Genomic DNA, 21,085 nt, shown 5'->3' on the forward strand with positions numbered 1-21,085 from the left:
CAGACAAGTAAAAGCCCATGGCATCCAAGGGGAAGTGGCATGTTGGATCCAAGATTGGCTCACAGGCAGGAAACAAAGGGTTATGGTCGCTGGGTGTTTTGGTGACTGGAAGGCTGTTTCCAGTGAGTTCCACAGGGCTCAGTACTAGTCCCTTGCTTTTTGTGGCATACATCAATGATTTAGACTTAAATGTAGGGAGGCATAATTAAGAAGTTTGCAGATAATATGAAAATTGGATATTTGGTTGATTGCGAGGAATAAAGCTGTAGATTGCAGGAAGATATCAATGGACTGGTCAGGTGGGCAGAAAGGTGGCAAATGGAATTCAATCCAATGAAATGTGAGGTAACACATTTGGGCAGGAAAGCAAGACAAGGGAATGCATAATAAAAGGTAGGTTATTGAGAAGAGTGGAGGAACAGAGGAACCTTGGAGTGCATGTTCACAGATCCCTGAAGGTAGCAGGATAAGTCGATAAAGTAGTTAAGAAGGCATATGAGATATTTTCCTTTATTAGCCAAGGCATAGAATATAAGACCAGGGAGGTTATGCTAGAACTGTATAAAACATGAGTTAGGCCACAGCTAGAGAACTGCGGACAATTCTGGTCACCGCATTACAGGAAGAAAGTGATACAGTGGAGAGGGTACAAAGGAAATTTACGAGGATGTTGCCAGGAATGGAGAGTTTTATCTGCGAGGAAAGATTGGCTAGGCTGGTATTGTTTGCTTTGGAATAGAAGAGACCAAGGGGCGATATCATTGAGGTATACAAAATTATGAAGAGCCTAGATGGAGTGAATAAGAATGAGCTATTTCCCTTAGCAGAGAGGTCAATATCCAGGAGATGGGGGAGGGCAGGGGCCAGGGGTCAGGGGGGGCGGGGTGGTGCTGAAAGGGTGGTAGATGCAGAAACCTTCATTGCATTGTAAAAGTATTTGGATAAGCATTTGAGGTGCCATAATTAGAAGATATAGAACAAGAGCTGGAAAGTGGGATTAGGCCAGATAGCTCTTCTTTGGCAGGCATAGACATGATGTGATAAATAGCCTCCATCTGTACTATAATTTATACAATTCTAAAACAGTTACCAAGCATACAGGAGAAAACTCTGATTTATATGAACTGGTTCCCATGTAAATACTTATTACAATTTATTGCTTAGTTAAGAGTTGATTTTTTTGAATAATTTTCTTTTTTAAGCTTCCTCTTTGAATCACGTAATAGTTACAAAAACATTTGTACAAGAATGTTAGACAATATCAGTCTTGGCACTTCTTTGCTGATGAAGATTTTAGGAAGGTTGTACTCAACGGTTGCAAGCCTGCTGGTGGCTAGTCAGGCCTATCCGTGAGCGGCAAATTCTCCCACAGCGGGTGCAAGTGAAGGTGTTGTCACTGCTGGGGGCAATTGGATCTATCGTTCTCCTCCTTTTCTCTTTCATGCGGGTTCTTCGCTCAGTCTCCAAGTTATCTGTAGCACTTCCAATGTAGCATCTCCAGGCATCACAATCTATGGCATGCACTTCCCACTGGTGATGGTCAATGTGGCGCACAGAGAGGAACTTCTTCAGGAAGTCCTTGAAACATTCGTGTGGGGCCCGCCTGTTCCTTTTACCCGTGGTCAGCTCTCCATACAACATGATCTTGGGCAGGCGACTGTTGTTCATCCGGGGCAACATGACCTGCCCAATGCAGTTGGCTTTTCAGGAGGATGGCCTCGATACTGATGATGTTGGCTGTTTCCAGGACTTCAATGTTCGTGATGTGGTCCTGCCAGCGGATCTTGAGGATGCAATGGAGGCAGCATTGATGCAAGTGCTCTAGAAGGCATACATGACAGCAGTATAGGACCCATACTCATGCCATACAGAAGGGTGGTGAGGATTCGGCTTTGTACACTTTGAGTTTGGTCTGTGCTCTGAGGCTGTGGTTGCTCCACATTCGTTTGTAGAGTCTGCCAAATGTACTGTTTGCTTTTGAAAGCCTATTGTCCACTTCCTTGTCTATGGTGGCATCAAACAAGATGACACTCCCCAAATAGGTAAATTGCTTGATAGCATTCAGCTCAGTTCCCTCGATGACAATGCTTGGTGATCTATATTCTTCTTGGGATGCAGGCTGATGCGGGACTTCAGTTTTCTTTAAACTGATTTCTAGTCTGAAGAGTTGTGCCACCTCAGAAAAAGGTGTTGTTATACGTTGCAGGTCTGACTGACTGTGGGGCAAGACAGCACAGTAATCGCTGAAAAGAAGCTCACGGATGAGTTTTTCTTGTGTCTTTGTGTGAGCCTGAAGACGCCTGAGGTTGAAAAGGCTCCATCAGTCTGGAAGCGTATGTAAACTCCCTCCTTGAAGTCTTCCATTGCCTGCTGCAGCATCATGCTGAAAAAGATGTTGAAGAAGGTCAGGGCCAGCACACGTCCCTGCTTCACACCATTGGAGATACAGAAGGGACGCGAGAGGTCGCTGTTGTGCTTGACTTGTCCGTACTGATTTTCATGAAGCTGCTTCACCATGGCCAGGAACCTAGGTGGGCATCCGAGTTTTTCAAGTATTTTTCAAAGTTCATCTCTGCTCACATGGTGCCTTGGTGAGGTCTACGAAAGTGACGTACAGGTCTTTGTTTTGCTCATAGCACTTTTCTCGTCATTGTCTGAGTGCAAACACCATGTCTGTGGTTCCTCTGTTTGCTCTGAAACCACACTGGCTCTCTGGGAGGTTTTCCTCTGCAATGGTAGGCACAAGCCTGTTCAGATTTATTCGAGCCAGGATTCCACCCCCCCCCCCACCCCCAAACCCTGGAAAGGAGGGTAATCCCACGGTCGTTGAAGCAGTCTGACATTGCTCCTTTGTTTTTCTACAAGATGATGATAATGGCATCGCAAAGATCCTGTGGAATCCTGCCCTGTTCCCAACAGGCCATGAAAAACTCATGAAGCTTGGTGTATAGGGCAGGGCCACCATGCTTCAAGGCTTTGGGTGGAATTCCATTGACTCTAGGGGTTTTGTTTCTCTTCATCTGATTGATGGCGGTCACAGTTTCCTCCAGAGTTGGGCTCTCATCCAGTTCTTCTTTAACAGGCTGTTGTTGGATGCGACTGATGGCAGTATCATGCACTGTGCACTTGGTGCTGAAGAGAGTTTCAAAGTGCTCTGACCAGCGATCCAGGACTGACTCCTTGTCAGTGTGTAGGATCTTGCCATCGGCACCTCTCAGGGGGTTTTGGGTTTGATATGCTGGTCCATAGACAGATCTTAGTTCTTCATAGAAGCTTCTTATGTCACCAGTATCAGCGTACAGTTGAGTTTTTTCTGCAAGTACGATTCACCAGTCATTTTGGATGTTTCTCAGTTTACATTGGAGGGTGCTGCATGCTTGATGATAGGCTGTCTTTTTCTCTTGGCTGGCTGTCTGAGCCAGGTGAGCCTGATCAGCTGACTTTTTTTATTGTTAGCAGATCTTGAACATCAATACAACTGCAAATAACATTTTTATTATGTGCACAACTGTCCATTGAGAAGAAATTGAATTAAATTGTCCTTTTCTAAAGTGCTGTGCAATTAGTAACAATGCAGATCGTTATTTGTAAACAATGTTTCGGGTGGTGCCTAGCTTGTCTGTATCTGGCCTGGATCACAATCTGTGATCACAGGGGCATGGAATTAATCCAGGATTGGCACAGTAGCCATGGAACATTTCCAAATAATTTTCACAAATTCTTGATAGATGTAACTTTCCAGGAATTCTCAATCCAGATGAAGCAAGAGTTTAAATGTAGCAAACTGAGGGGCTCTCCAGTATACTGTTTAAATAACTTTGTCTTTCAGTGCACTTGATGTATGTTTCTGGTTATCATTAATCAGGAATGTGTGTTGTCTTCCAGCCAGCAGGTATGCACATGCCCTTGTGTTAAAGATGTGTCTATCAAAGCTCCAATATTTGAAGTTGTGCAAACAAGGGTGATAAATTAGTTCATGAACTTCTTTCATTGCATTCTACATTCAGATGAATACCACCATCGGCATCAATTTTTAGGAGACAGTGTTCTTTGAGACAGCAATTATGGACTTCTGCAACTCCACTCAGTTTGCAGTCCATTACCCTCTTTATCACGATATGTCTTTTCAGCAGGGCTGCCCATTTTATGAGTTTTGGAATGTCACCACAAGCATTAGAAATTTTAACCATATGTTTCGCAAGATGTCCTCTGGGTGCAAAAAGCTGTAGGTAGTACTCAGCCTCATATAACAAAATGGCCTTCACTTCAGAATGTCCTGAAGTATTTAACTTGCAGGTGGTATATAATCAACAACATAAGATATTGGGTATACCTCCTAAATTATTGCAAGTGCCACAACACCTTAATCACAAAGAATTCCTGCCTTCTTACTCTTTTCTAAGAAGAAGGAGATGGGTCTTACGTCGCTCCTTGAGACATGGGTTGCACCCTGCTACTGTGACTTATGACTTCAGCCTGTATCATCTGTACAGTTGTAAAAGAAAGAGAGAATGAAGCCCATGCTAGGTCTCCTATCATTAAGGAGCACACCATTGACATTCTAAACTGGTGCTCCCAATGCATCCATCAGTCAGGAGGAGAACATCATTAGACCACATCACTTGTGCTGGTTCCTGGATCTGGGTATACACTGATCAGCAGGAGAGAAGACCTAATGGCACCCGCTGACCCTGAGATGTGTGCCCCTAAGCTCTCAGAAACAGCTCTGCGTACACCACTCACAACCACCCACCACCCACCCACTCCCATCCCCCCAACACCCCAGTCATCCTCCAAGACAAGAAGATTATGATGGAGATACTGACTTGTTTGATAGCCTCTCAATTTTGGTAGGGGTGGTGGGGGTGGTGTACAGGGGTATAGGGGTGCGGTGGATACAGATGTTCCTGGTACTGCCAGGAATCTACTCACTCCAGATTTCACTTCATTGTTTGAAACCCATTTTGGATATGAGCAGAAATGATAACTTTGAACTCCACTGTGACCCTTGCCTTTGTCGCCAGTTCTCACTGCCTTCACATACATGTGATGCTCATCCAGCACCTTTTTTTTTAAAGCAGTGTCCACTGAAATCTAAGCTCGAGACTGACTTGTGTGAAAGCCTCTGCTTCCTACTGTCAGACTCCACCTTCACCTCTGATTCTTTCAGCTTCATCAAGTTCTGTGTGTTATTCACGAGAAACCTTCATCAGAAATATCTATTCCACTCCACCCCCTGCGTACGACAGTCCCTCACTCCCTCCCCTCCCCCCTATCCAACAAAACACAACCCCTTGCCAGTGGAATTCTGGAATTTTATGGCTTACTTGGATATACCATTCATATAAGATTCACTCTACATCAATCCTTTGGTACAGGCCCTGTATTTACAGAGCTCAGAAAATATTTTCCAGAATCTCATCTTTATCTTATCACTGTTGAAGATTCTACAGTGAATACCATCTGGCCAAGGTACTCAATGGACCTTTCGGCCTGCAAATTGCTGTTGGCAATATTAGTGGATGAAGGTTTAATGCCTTTTCTGACATTCTGTTGACCACAATTTTAGCAGAGGTATTAATAGTGAAAGAAACAGTGTTATATTCAGCACCTGTTTGCTAATAGTATCCATGGTAATTTCTAGGCTTTGACTCCCTCTTAACAAATCATGTTGATTTGCGTATGTTTGTGTGATCCTCAGAACTCTTGGTCTGTTTAGTTTTTCATGTGAGTATGAACTCCTCCAGAATGTCCTTCCTCTTCAAATGAAACAAATAGAGGGTGCATCAGCAGATACTGTTCTGCAGATAGAGAGGTTAAAATTAAACTTTAACAAGAATTCCTTGTGATTCCTTGGGCTGCTTCTCAAAAACAACAATATCTATGGATTAGCAAATAAAGACATTTGTGAATACTGGAAACACTGATATTGGTCTTCCACTTTTGTCTCATTACACTCCTGTAGAGCACCTTAAGCCATTTTACGACTTTAAATGCAAGTAATTGTTGCATTAATAGCAAATAAATGGCTTTATTACAACACTAGTATATTTAATATATTCAGTTATGATAAGACCAGCTAAAGTCAACATAATCTGCTTACCAAGGCTGAATTAGTGTTTTAGTTCACGAATGTTGATCACTTACCATTGCGTTAAACCTATGTTTGAATACCTGTGCGATAATAGTACAATAATCCGAAAATTACCTATATGTTCTCAAGTGTAATTTACCATTTTGAGATATTTGAGTACCACAAGCACAACCTGAGGTGATGTGAAGGAGATTGTTTCTGCACTTATTTTTTCAAATTCCAAAATTGCCCTGATGCACCTTTCTGTTGGTTTGAAAATTCATTGTTGGGTCCACCATTGTGCAAACAAACTGTTAACTTTGTTATGACCTGCTTGTGTTCTGTCTGAATTTTAGCAGATTTTAAGTGGCTCGTATTAAGTGCAGTGCACTGCACCCAGCCAAGACTTGTTGCAACATAATGTTTGAAGAGATGTATGGAGTACAATGAAACCGTATCAAAACTATTGCTAAAGGCTCGCAGATTAGTTTTTACACAAGAACAAGTTGAACTGGATTTTAATTTCAACATTTACAGAAGTTTGTTCCTGCCACTGTTTACATGTATTTGCACTCCAGGTTAGGCTGTTTGTATATGGCAAGGTCCGTGTCTCAGACTCTTGTTTGACCAGAACGTAGATCAGAGAATGAACCAGGAAGATCAGCATGGATGATTTGTGACACTCAGAATTTTTCAGTGAACTTCATTAATGACCGTAATAACAGGTATGCTGCAAATCAGGTTTGCTGACCTCTGAGCCTATAATGAGCAAAAAATGTGCTCTCATGTGGGTAGGAAGTACTAACAGGTCACTTCATCTGTATGGAGTACTGATCTCAATATTGCAGCCCCTCACACTTGTTTCGGTCTTATCAGTAACTTCTGTAACATCCCAAAGATATTTACAGCCTACAAAGTACTTTTGAAGTGTAGTTACTGTTGTAATATTGGAAACACACCAGCCAATGTATGCACAGCAAGGTCAAATAAACAGCAATGTGATAATGACCAAATAATTTATTTTTGTGATGTTGGTACAGTGATTGAGATGAGTTCAGACACCAGGGAGAACTCCTCTGCTCTTCTTTGAAATTGTGCCTTGGGATCTTCTATGACTGCCTGCGAGGGCAGAAGGTTTAACAACTCATGCAAAACACCTCTGACGGTACAGCACTCCCTCAGTTCTGCACTGAAGTGTCAACCAAGTTTTCATGCTTGAGTCCATAGAGTGGGAATTGAACCAACAACCTTCTGACTCAGAGGAGAGAATGCTACCACTGACACTTAATGAACTTAATGGGAACTATGTTGACTTTTGGGGGTGGGGTTTCAGTTCCCGGTTCGGCACCCCGGCACCGCAAAGAGGTCTAGGTCCTGACTCTGTACCCACGGGATAACAGGTGTCCAACACCATTTCTGGATGCAAATCTGCTAATTGGACAAGAGTCGCATTCACCGCCCAATTAGCAGTGGCGGATGCAGGAGGGAGGCGTAACCAGTTCTGGAGCGGGTCCAATTTAAAGGGTGAATGCCAGTCATTGCTGAAGCTGCTGTTCATCAACATTATGGAGGCTGAGGCAGGACAGAGGGCAGTGGGCAGTGCTCAGCCTCCTCTGTTCGAAGGAAAATAACCCTAGCCTATCCAATTTTTCCTCACAGCTGCAATTTTCAAGCCCTGGCAACATTCTTGTGAATCTCCTCTGTACTCTCTCCAGTGCAATTATTTCCTTCCTGTAATGTGGGGCTGAATTCTATAAGCCCGCTGCCGCCGGAACAAATGTTGGCCCGCCTATGTGGGCCGCATGGCAAGCTTGGCTGCTCATTTAAATAGCCGGGGCAGGCCGCGCACACTGATCACATGGAGGGAGCTGCTGTCCATCCCCGACAATGGTGTCAGCTGCCTGTGTGCAGACGCTGACGCCATTTCTAAAGGGCTGTTAGCCCGACTGGCAAATTTAAATATTGAAAGAAAGATTAAATTACATTAAATAAATACATCTCTTTTGCCCCTCTCCTCCCCCCATTACAAGTAAATTAATAATCTGCCCTTCCCCGCCCAAAACACTTTGCTTTTCCATCTGCCCTCTCCTCCCCACACAACTGCACAAACTTAAAACTATAACCCTTCCCATCATCCCCTACCCCCATGATATTAATGTCACCCCATTCTCCCCCCTCCCACACTGAGAAACCTACCTCCTCCGATCTCTCCACCAGTTTTGCACCTCATTTCCCTGGATGATGATCCTAAGGTGCGGCAATGCTGGCTGTCATGGTGACGTACGCGGCAGAACTTCAGGAGGCCATGGGAAAGTAATTAATGCAGGTATTTTAATTTATTATATATTTTAAATTGCGGTCCCATTGCTGAGCAGTGGGGGAGCGGACACGAGGCCTCGCCGCTGCCAGCAATTTCGGGCCAGGCCCTGCCAGCATCAAGGTCAGTTGCGGGTCTCATCCGGGGCCATCTTCATGCCGCCGACCGCCCCCCCCCCACCACCCCCACATGGATTCTGATGTCGAGTGCTCTATAGAATCCAGCCTGTGGTGACCAAAACTGTCCGTAATACTCCAGCTGTGGCCTAAACAATGTTTTATACAGTTCCAGTATTACGTCCCTACTTTTGTATTCTATACCTCGGCCGAACAAGAAAAGCATTCCATATTGTTCCAACTGAGGTGGGAGGAGTGCGCTGTCTTTTCTAGTCCCATTTCTTCGCAGGTCACAACATATATTTTAAAAATGTTTACCCAGTTACCGGTTTGGTCAATCATAGACTCTATTCTTTATCCCAGAATAAAATACACCAACCAGGTTTCTTTAATAAACAGCAAAATTGTCAGTTTATTATCAAACAGGACTTATCCAGTAACTAGGAAAAACATTAAATGCAGATTGAAATATGACAATTCCCTTTTTAATTTCACACACACGCACACACACAAACATACAGAAATTCTCTCTGCAGAAGTCTGTTACAAAAAAAGGACAAAAAAGAATACTTTGGTCAAATACTTGCTAATTCTTGAAGAAAAAAAGAGATATGGAAGGAAATCAGTTGTCCCTTTTGGTCTGGTGTCCGGGTATGCGGTGACAGGTCACTGGGATCTTTTCGAAAGCAGTTCTTTTCAGGTGGTGTTGGAAATTAATCTGGCAGGTTTTTCCAGCATCTCATCAGAGATGCAGCACTAAGGATTTTAGCTTTCCTACACTGGATCTTTGCAGAGTTTCTTCAAAGAGGTAGAGAAAGAGGTGAGCTGGATGGTTTCTTTTGCCTTGGCAGGCAAAACACCAACTGTCCTCGAAACAGCTCACATTCCAAACAGACAGTCAACCTCCTGACCTCCATAAATCTTGACATTTGGCTTCTCTGTAAACATCATACTCAGGTCACTAAGGTTTCTGTTGTTTATTAAGCTTAAAGCACATGATTTCCAGCAAATGATGTTTTCAAATAACATCTCAAGTGTCCTTTCAGTGAACTTGGTAAAAATAACACATCCTTGGAATCTTTTCAGTATTAACACAAGTCCTTAAAAAATAAAATATTTTAAAAATGGAAGCACTTTCATAACAATATACCTTCTTCACCATTTTTTCTACATGTCCTGCCATCTCAGGTACCCATGAACGTACACTCCAAGGTCTCTCACTTCCTCTCCCCCTCTCAATATCCTCCTGTTTATTTTGTATTCCTTTGCTTTGTTTGCTCTCCCCAAATGCATTGCCTCACACTTCTCCAGATTGAATTCCATTTGCCACATTTCCACCCACTCAACCAAACCATTGATATCAACGCTGTAGTTTAAAATTGCTGATTGTTTTCAACCTTGTAATAGAGATTAAAAAGAAGGGAAAATTCCAAAGGCTGGAAATAATTTTGAACAATGCTGAAGAGTCTGTTGTAAGCTTGTAGCATTTTCAGTTATTATTTCACGATTATGATCATTAATTTACTGCATGACATGGCCAAAAATGAATTCCACTGTTGGCCTAAAACCAGATTTGCAAATAAAATTCTTCTCATCTAGTTAATAATATGGACTGGATTTGAAGGTGTATTACTCTAACTTATATAAACTTTCCCTCATTTTGGATTGCTCGACATCAAGGGCAGAAGTATTTCAACACATGGCTTAGTCCTAACCTTGCATTGCTCCGAATTACGCAGTCATGCTTATAATTGTATTGTAATATTGATAAAGTTATCAATATAACCAGTGTGTACATTCCACAAATCAGTTGAAATTGCTTATGTTCAGTTTATACAGGTTTTCATTTGATTACATAAAATTCTACTCAACATATTGAACCTAAGTTGGCATAATTTTAAAATAATAAATATGTATTTCCTCTCCAGTGAACAGAAGAAGGTATACAGTGCAATCTGAACATAGGAATGTAGAATAGAAGTACTATTTTCTCTTGTGGAAAAGTCCAGAACAAGGGGGCATAACTTCAATATTAGAAACTCCTATCTGAGTTTCAATTTTTCAAACAAAGAACGCAGTTATACTTCACAGACCAAGTGTTTACAGAACCAGAAAAACAGGCTGTAAAATATACTAATAGCAGTTGGGAATGAGGGATTATACAGAATCAATACCCCTGGCTTATCTGAAGAGGACCAGAAAGATCCTGCAAAGATATGGAAAGTGCTAGATGATCAGCTCCAATTAAGAGTGAATTTTAGAATTCAATGCTGGAATTGATTTCCTACAGGCAACAGACACAGGAATCAATAGAACAGTTCATCAGTAGATGCCGTAGCAAAGTCAACGAATGTGATTTTTCAGAAACTGAGCTGTCAGAGCGACTAATGGAGCTGGTGATTGTCTCAACATCCATTGGAGCATTCCAGAAAGACCTCTTGGGGAAAAAGAAAGGTCACAGCATTGATGCACTGCTGGAAGATGGCAGGAAATATGAAGCCATTGTAGCTGGACAGCAGCATCTGCAAGCACTAGGTGAAGCCAACAGTATTGGCATGATAACCAGGTCGAAAGCTGTGTGATAAGTGTTGATGGTGCCACTCACCGCGAAGTTGCCCTGCATTTCAAGAACTGTGCAAGGCGTATGGTGCAAAAAGACATTGGGCCCGCCTATGTAAGAATTCTGGCTCCAAAGACGCAGCCAGAAGTCACAGTAGGACACCAACAAAGAGAAGACTGGTGCAGCAACAGGGCAACAGCAGCAAAGAAAGCGCCAGAGTAATGTGCAAATGCAAGTTGATACACAAAGTACACAGCAAAACAGACCTGAGACAAGACACAGAGAGAAGCAATTCTTAGCCAAAAGACGCTCAGGCGATTCACATTGTGACCCTGACACATCGGGCTGAATTTTATCAGCGCACCGCGCTCCCTGGCAGGGCACTTTGAAGTCAGCGGCCTTCCGACACGGAAGCGCCACCGCAGAGCACCTGCGATATTTCGTGCGGGGGCCCATTTAAATGGAGGGGGCATCGCGGCCGCCCCCGATGACGTAGAGAGGACGGAGCGGCTGCTCCCGATGAGGTAGAGGGGGCAGCTGCCGTGTTCTCGGCAACAGCGCACGGCACCACCGCACCGACGCGGGCGTCATTTTTAAAGGGCTTCAAGCCCTTCAGGTAAATTTAAATTTTTAAAGCAATGTCAATACACATTTCATGCAAATAAAACAAGAGTACATGGAGGCCCTTTCCCAACCCCCAGAATGTTTTATTTTTATTGTCAGATGTGATTGAAATGTATTTTGGTTCCAGCACAAACATCCCCCCTCCAACCTCACCATATTTGCCCTTCAACTCCTTCCCACCATCCCCACAGCCAATGATTGTTGTTTTTCCCAGTTCCTCCCTCCAGCCCTGATAATTTCAATCCTCCCCCCTTCCCACCAGTGTCTCGCCTCGGAACTCTGTACGGAGGTCCTAAGGCACAATAGTTTTAGCTGGCAGCTGTAAAATAAGCTTGGATGGCCACCGGGAACAGGTCAGGCAATTTGCACTAATTTAACTTAATTTTACTATTTAAATGATGGCCCTGCCTTTTGGTGAGGTGGGGGAGGGGGGCCGCACTGAGGCCCCACCGCTGCCGGGAATATGCAGAGGGGCCTTCTTGGCGTTGTGGGTCGTGGCAGGCCTCTTCCGCAAGCATTTTATGGGCCACGCCCCACGATCCACGATGTCCAGCCCATCATGTTGATGAAGTCAAACAACTGGAAGCTTTCACCACTATTAACATCGCGTGCACAAAGAAAGCTGGCAAACATACACTAAGGGTCAAGATTGACACCGGCGCTAGTGCAAATATCCTATCAGTCTGAATCCTGAAGAATATGTACCAGAGCCTTTGGAAATTAATGATACAACCAACAACTACAAAGTTATCTGCATACAACGGGTCACCCATCCCTTGCTGTGGCACATTAACAATGCCATGCAGCTATGGCAAGTCAGCATGGAAACCACAAATATTTTACCTGGTAAGACATAAGTGGACCAGCAGCAGCAGGACTACCACTGTGTAAGGACCTCAACATCATAACTATCAATGAGGTCACCAAGGTACCAATTACAGCAGCCGAGACCAAGGGTACCTGCATTGAGTCACAGTTCCTCCAAGATCTCAGTGGTTCTGTTTTGGAAAGTATCAACTCCTTCTCAGAGATGCCACACCAAGAGCATAAAGATCCAAACACAGATGATGAAAGTTCTTTGTCAACAAGCAGTGTTTCCTCGCACTCCAGTGACTCAGAGGAAGTGATTGACATTGTCACTACTGAGAAGTAAAAGCTGATAGTGGGAGCATTGCCAAGAGGAAATCTCCAAGGACAGGAATCCACTTGCAGACTCTGGCCAGCATCAAATGGTGCAATGTAGAAACCCAGCAACAGCACAATTATGTCACTTCCTCACTTCTGCTCTCTAGAGAACCGCCAGCACCACAACGACCCAAAACAGACAGGAACCTCCATGAGGCCAAGACATCCTCCCCCAAAAAGTCCTCAATCATGAGCCCCAGGCCTTCAGATGCAGAGGATGAGGAGAGGTGAAGAACGCACAATGTCCTGAAGAGCCAGAGTATGAATGAGTTAAAGCATTGTCTGTTGGCTCTTCGAAGTGAGGTGCGGAAACTTTCCAAGAATGACAAGGCCTCAAAAGTGGTCTTTTGAGAAAAGCAACAGAGTATATTAGCATAATAATATAAAAGCAAAATACTGCAGATGCTGGAAATCTGAAATAAAACAAGAAATGCTGGAAATACTCAGCAGGTCTGGCAGCATCTGTGGAGACAGAAGCAGAGTTAACGTTTCAGGTCAGTGACCCTTCATCAGTAGATTAGCAAACTGAATGCAGAGAGGGAGAAACTTCAAAAAAAAACAGCGACAGCTGAGATGCAAATTCCCCGCGCAAGAGTTGTCAAACCAACTGAAACGTTATACGGACTTTTAAGCCTCTGCACTTGTAAATTTGACAATCCCTCTCCTCATACCTGTAAATTTTTTAGTCTCTACCCTGCATAATTAATTTTGATGTGTTCTAATTTTATGTGTTTTTACTTGTAGCATATGAGTCTTATCTTAGGAAAAAAAGGGGATGTTGTCTGATTGCCTGAAGAGTGATGTCCCTTTAAAAGCTCAGTATGCTAATGAACTAAGTACCAAGATGTAGTCATGTAATGACAAGCCAGGACCACTCTGCAACTGTAACAGCTAGACAAAGGTTTTGTAAATAGTTTGCTCTGTACTGCATATAGTAGTTTAGCTATTAATAAACCTGTTAGAGATCTTCAACGAACTGGACTCCACGCATCTCATTTATGTTGTATCAGACAACATAAGAACTCATTACAACACTTTTACATGTGTTTCATTATGCCTTTATACTGAACACTTGATACATTTTCTTGGGAAAATAGTGATATGGATTGATACTCTGTGGTCTACTGTTGTTGTCGTCTCCGTTTTTTTTAAATCTGTATTTCAAATAATTAAATCATTGTTTTTTATTCCATGTCACTTACAACTCCCCTCTGATTTTCAAACAATGCATTTTACTGGAGGCAGGACCTAATGGGTCTCCTGTTCCAGCTGGTGTCAGTCAAAATGATCTTCAACATGAGTACAGTGCAGTTTCCAGGGGTAATTTTACAAACCCTCAGCTCTACCACTGGGTCATCCATCCTGATACATCATGGACTTTGTATTTATGCAAAGTCTGTGCTCCTTTGTTAAGAATGCCCGAAGGAGCTAGCTGATCTTTGTGACCACATTCCTGAATTGTGACCCATCCCTCCTCTCCACCTAGACTGGAGTGCAATAATTTGAAATATTCACCCTTCACTGTAAAACAGTACATTTGAGTCCTGACATTAGTCAGAACTTACATTTTAGCACTGTGTTTCTCTGCTTCCTTGACCTGCAGTTGTGGTTTTGCTTGAAACAGTGCTTTAGGTTAACCTTTTCCATTTGATTTATTATGTTATGTACTATGGCCAGAACTTTACACAGAGGCAGAGGCCCCGCCCACCAGCTGAACAGTCAGAGGAGAGCCCGCCTCCACTGGGCCTGGAAGCCACACAGTGATTTTGCATGGCCCAGGCCCTTAATTGCCGTCAGTCAGAACTTCCGCCCATCTGAGGCAGGAAGTCCCACCTGGAAGAGCTGCTGTTCAATCGGCAGGCTGGCTGCTCTTCAGTCCCAGCAGCGCCACCGGGAGCAGTAGCCACGGCTGGGCTTGTAGCCAGCAGAAGTAACAGCATGGATGCCGGCCCCGATAAAGGTAAGTGGGGTTTCGGGCCTTGCTGGGGGCAACCAGCTGGGCCCTAGCAAGGAGGGTGGGGGTGAATAAGGAAGGCGGGGGGAGGTCCTCTAGTGGGGGCAGCTTGTGCTGCTGGGGGTGGGGCCCTCCATGGTGCACAGGTTGCCCAACCAGGAGGGACCCCTCAGGGCCTGCAGCGAGGTTGCCAGTTATTTCTGAGCGGCCTTCTCAGCTGTCCAAGTGCCTGGCCGCCGCTGGTAAAATATTAGCAGCGACGGGAGGAAGTGCTTAGTGGCAATTAATTGGCCACTTAAAGGCCTCAATTAACTTGGGGCAGGCGGGCCATTTGCCACCTCCCCTGCTGCTGGTAAAATGGCAGTGGGGTTGGGTAGGCTCAATTTTACGCCTCCACCCACCTCCAGCCTGCTTCTGAGAGGAGCGTAAAAGTCCGGCCTCTCGGTGTAGAGTTTCGACTTTGGGTTCAATTAGGATATTGTAGCATTAGCGACTGGATCTGAGGGGAGAATTTTTCCAGACAATGGAAGGCAGGTTTCGGTATATGTGTGGAGTTAAGTCCTCTGAAATTGACATCAGGTGGGGATCCCAACATCATCCAGCCTGCTTCTGACTTTCCCCAGGGTAGTGTCTGAGTCCAGCAGGGAACTCCCATGGGTCTGGCAGGAAGGCAATTGAACCACATAAAAAACAACAATTAAGAACCTTTTTAATCCTGGATTCCTTTTTTTTCCAAAAATATACTTTATTCATAAAATCTGTGAATGTACATTACATAACTGTTCAAATTTGACAATACATAAAGCGTAATAGAGATCAATTTCTTTCAACACAGTATGTTACACTCTGAGGTGCCTGACTACACTTACAATTACAGGTTATATTTACAATACCTATTTCAGGCCAAAACATACAGCCCAATGGGTTCCAGCCCCCTGGCATACTACGGCAGGAAGGCCTTAGAATGTGGCCTTTCTTCATTGAGTCTTTGCGGCTGCTGCCCCAGACTTTAGTGCATCCCTCAGCATATCGTCCTGGACCTTGGAATGTGCCAGTCTGCAATAATCGGTTGTGGACAGCTCTTTGCATTGGAAGACCAACTTGTTTTGGGCACACCAAAGAGTATCTTTTACCGAGTTGATGGTCCGCCAGCAGCAGTTGAAGTTTGTCTTGGTGTGTGACCCTGAGAACAGCCTGTAGAGCAGAGTCCTCTGTTACGCAGCTGCTTGTGATGAACATTTACAAAAACCCCTGCATCTCCTTCTAGAACTTCTTTGCAAAGACACATTCCAGAAGGAGGTGGACGACAGTCTCTTCCCCACCACAGCTGCCTCAAGGACAGCTTGCAGTGGCATTGCGATTCCAGGTGTGCATGAAGGATCTGATGGGGATGACCCTTCTCACCACCAGCCAAGCTATCTCTTGGTGCTTGTTTGAAAGTTCTGGTGATGAGACTTTGACAGTCTTCTCTGGGAACCATCCAACAGGATCCACCATGTCCTTTTCCCATTGGGTCTAAATGGACATTACGTGTGGACCATTGTCTGATGGACTTATGGTCAAATATGCACAGACTTTTCCATGAGGGACAGGTGATATCGCACAGTCCAACTGAATGGAGCGTTCTGCAGCAACGTGGCCAGAACCATCCTTTGTAACATTAGGGACAGATAGAACCTCAGCACGTAGTGACACTTAGTGTTTGCGTACTCAAGGTCTACGCACAGCTTGGTGCAGCTGCAAACAATGGTGTCCATCAGGATGAGGGCGGTTTTTTTCCCCTTATCTAGAGATTTGTACATCGTGGCTCTGCAGACACGGTCCATTTTCAATCTCCAGATAAAGTTGAACATTTCATGCTCCAACAGCCTTCCATATAAAGAAGTACATCTTAATCTGGCCCCTTACCCACTTAATGACAATTTCAACTTGGTGACTACTCAGCCCTAACACCCCGACCAAGTTCTACGAGCTTTACATTAATATCACTTCAAATTTAAGTTTTTATCTTTCACAAAAAAGCTTCCAGAGGGAAATAGCTAAAAACAAAACTGGTTTATTTTAGCTCTGCTATCTATGACTCTTGCGAGCAAATTAAGGTTTAATTGTCTTGTACACAGTCCCCATACATCGAATGCATTGTTCTTGTGTAATTACTGCACCAGGTATAAACTCACTGTATAACTACAGGGTAGACACCAAAATGGTTTTATAGTTTCTGGAGCTCTAGTGATCCAATTTCAATATAGCTCTTGCAATGTAAAAGTACCAATCATTATTATGCAGGGTATTTTTTAATTCAATGAACTTCACGGGGTTCAGTATAATTCAAAACAAAAGTGGCAAAACCATTAATATCGAATGAACTTGCCAAAAACATATGGAAACAATAAAGTAACTTTAAGATTTTTTGAAATATGGAGTTAATTTGAAATAACTGCTATTGCTGTGATACATTTGTACCTGGCATTGAGACTACTATTTAAATTCATGAAGGCATAAACTTTACATAATAGCAATTGATGAATCTGTGGGCTGGATTTTGTGCTGGAGGTGGGCAACCCCTCCTCTGCATTTTCGTGGACCTCCGGAGCGATCTTCCAGTCTTTTTGATTCAAAGTTTTAGGAGGCGGGATCCCCATCCATTTAAAGACTTTAATGGAATGTGGATCCCGCCTCCAAGAGCTGCTGGCCAATCAGAAGGCCAGCACCTCAGCAGTATTGGCAGCGCCACTGGGAATGGTGGCCACTGACGGTACTGCAGAGGCCTAGGACCAGTGGTGGAACCTCAGAACAGAGCTGGGTGAGGTGGGGTTGCCCGGGTCCATTCCGAATGGCCCCAATGGGGGTGCTGGTGGGAAAGTGGTCGTTCAGTTCAGGGGGATGGGGGTCCCGGGGGGTAATGTTGTTCCGAGTGGGGGTCCTCCATGGGCCACAAATTACCCACGGAGGAGGGACCCACCCTCATTTTACAAGACATCCTCCCTGAGTGGCAGAGGCACCCGCTGCTGCTGGTAAGATCCCAGCTTCAGTGGGAAGAGGCCCTTAATTGGCCTTTAATAGGCCACTTAAGGGCCTCAGTTTACCTCTGGGCGGGAAGGCTGTCGTCGGCCTATCCCGCCCTCAGGAAGATTGCTGGGTGATGGGGAGGTGACGGGCATCCACCACGCCACTCTTTGTGATACTCAGTCCACCCCTGTCTCTGATCTCACCTCAGGGGGGCCTGTAAAATGTTTTAAAAATAGTCATTAAGCTTATTAAATATATATAAATATTTATGTAAATTAAAGTAAATGGGAATGAAAAATTAAACAGTATTTCCCAGTATTCGAGGTCTCATGTCAGATTTGCATACATATTTCTTGTTATTTTGCAATCCTGTTCTCAAAGGGAGCATTAATTGGGTATAGGCCTGCAACATTGTAGCTCCAATTCTCCAGCCTGCAAACTTTGCTAGCATACCTGCCCACTTGGAATTACCCCCTTCATCGTATATAATTAATTTAAATTGTTAATTACAATTTCTCCAAAACCACAGTATTTGGAGCATCATAGCAACAAACCAAAAAGCATGTAATGCTCAACAGTTGGTTGTGGGACCACTGACCACCTCCAGGCGCGTATCCATTGTCTCTCGAGATAAGGAGGCCCAAAAGAAAAGAAAAAAGAAGGTTGTGGGATCACATAGCTCTGTCTTTAGCAGGCTGCTTCCACTGTTTAGCATGCATTTGGTCCTGTGTTATAGCTTCACTAAGTTGGTACCTGATTTTTAGGTTATGCCTGGTCCTCCTCCTAACTTGTTCTTCTACATGTTTCTACACTCAAGCTGACTGCAGCCACAGTGCACCTCCCCTTTAAAAGATGCTGGCTGGCTGTAACAGATGCCAGTAACATCCATTAGACGAGCTGCTAATGCAGCGCTGGTTGTTTGCTTATTTCATGCTAAGCAAACAAAGAGACCAAATTCATGAGGTTCCAAACTCATATGAACAGGCACACCTTTGGAGTGTGACAACCATTTGCTCCCATGTTTGTCTGATAACAAATTTAGACTCCATGGTTTTATATGCTACACTTAATGTTGATGTAATTTAACATGTTAATATCCTACTTACCTATTGACTTTTTAAAACATTTTATAAAGAAATTAATTTTTGGATTATTGGTAAACATGTAGAATAATTTCCAAACTTTATTGCTACATGAATACTATGACAACAAACTGTCCTTTCCCACTGCACAACCCTATGCTGTGCAAGTACAAAATGCAACAGAACATTGGCTTTCCTACCATTCCTGATGAGTTGGTATTCTCAGACCAGTTGCTGAGGTGAAGTGTCGAGAAACAGATTGGTGCTTCCTCGGATGGAGGAACAGGAAGCTGAAGAAAAAATATTTTGTTCTGCTTTTCTGTGGTTCCTAGCAACAGGTTTTGAGTACCAGCAGATTCAGCAATGTAACTAAGTATCCTATTCACATTGTTTATTGTCTCCTCAAAGGGTTTTTCAAGTAACTCATTCATGACAGGAAGTTGAAGGAGAGCATCAAGCACAAAGTGGGAGTGTCCGCCTCACAGGAGTACATCTCACAGTCGTTCTCCTCTCAAAACTTAGAAACAGTGTGCTAATTTACACTTTGGAAATGAGTAGAAAAGTTGCAGCAGCAGATTGACTGTACATTATACACCCCACCTAATTATCCTTTCCACAGACTTCAAGGGAATGACAGATCAAGCAGGGTCTATAGTGGATGGCCAATTTGCAACCCTCAGTTTTCTACTCCCGTCCAAAGTGAAAATTACCCTCAGTGAGTGATAAGTCGACTGACAGTCCAAGTCTCTCTCAACTTTCCTCTTTGCTGTTTCTATTTATCACTGGAATATGACAATAGAACGTGACATTATCAAATCAAATGGAGTAAGGATATACAATAAAATATAAATGGCACTTGGAAAAAATGAATCAGTGCGGCAAGATGGAAAAAAATACCAAAAGTGGAATCTGGCGTTCTTCTTCTTTCTTCTTTTGGGCCTCCTTATCTCGAGAGACAATGGATACGCGCCTGGAGGTGGTCAGTGGTTTGTGAAGCAGCGCCTGGAGTGGCTATAAAGGCCAATTCTGGAGTGACAGGCTCTTCCACAGGTGCTGCAGAGAAATTTGTTTGTTGGGGCTGTTGCACAGTTGGCTCTCCCCTTGCGCCTCTGTCTTTTTTCCTGCCAACTACTAAGTCTCTTCGACTCGCCACAATTTAGCCCTGTCTTTATGGCTGCCCGCCAGCTCTGGCGAATGCTGGCAACTGACTCCCACGACTTGTGATCAATGTCACACGATTTCATGTCGCGTTTGCAGACGTCTTTATAACGGAGACATGGACGGCCGGTGGGTCTGATACCAGTGGCGAGCTCGCTGTACAATGTGTCTTTGGGGATCCTGCCATCTTCCATGCGGCTCACATGGCCAAGCCATCTCAAGCGCCGCTGACTCAGTAGTGTGTATAAGCTGGGGGTGTTGGCCGCTTCAAGGACTTCTGTGTTGGAGATATAGTCCTGCCACCTGATGCCAAGTATTCTCCGAAGGCAGCGAAGATGGAATGAATTGAGACGTCGCTCTTGGCTGGCATACGTTGTCCAGGCCTCGCTGCCGTAGAGCAAGGTACTGAGGACACAGGCCTGATACACTCGGACTTTTGTGTTCCGTGTCAGTGCGCCATTTTCCCACACTCTCTTGGCCAGTCTGGACATAGCAGTGGAAGCCTTACCCATGCGTTTGTTGATTTCTGCATCTAGAGACAGGTTACTGGTGATAGTTGAGCCTAGGTAGGTGAACTCTTGAACCACTTCCAGAGCGTGGTCGCCAATATTGATGGATGGATCATTTCTGACATCCTGCCCCATGATGTTCGTTTTCTTGAGGCTGATGGTTAGGCCAAATTCATTGCAGGCAGACGCAAACCTGTCGATGAGACTCTGCAGGCATTCTTCAGTGTGAGATGTTAAAGCAGCATCGTCAGCAAAGAGGAGTTCTCTGATGAGGACTTTCCGTACTTTGGACTTCGCTCTTAGACGGGCAAGGTTGAACAACCTGCCCCCTGATCTTGTGTGGAGGAAAATTCCTTCTTCAGAGGATTTGAACGCATGTGAAAGCAGCAGGGAGAAGAAAATCCCAAAAAGTGTGGGTGCGAGAACACAGCCCTGTTTCACACCACTCAGGATAGGAAAGGGCTCTGATGAGGAGCCACCATGTTGAATTGTGCCTTT

This window comes from Heterodontus francisci, chromosome 6 (genome assembly GCF_036365525.1).
Source record: "Heterodontus francisci isolate sHetFra1 chromosome 6, sHetFra1.hap1, whole genome shotgun sequence".
In the NCBI taxonomy this organism is placed as follows: Eukaryota; Metazoa; Chordata; class Chondrichthyes; order Heterodontiformes; family Heterodontidae; genus Heterodontus; species Heterodontus francisci.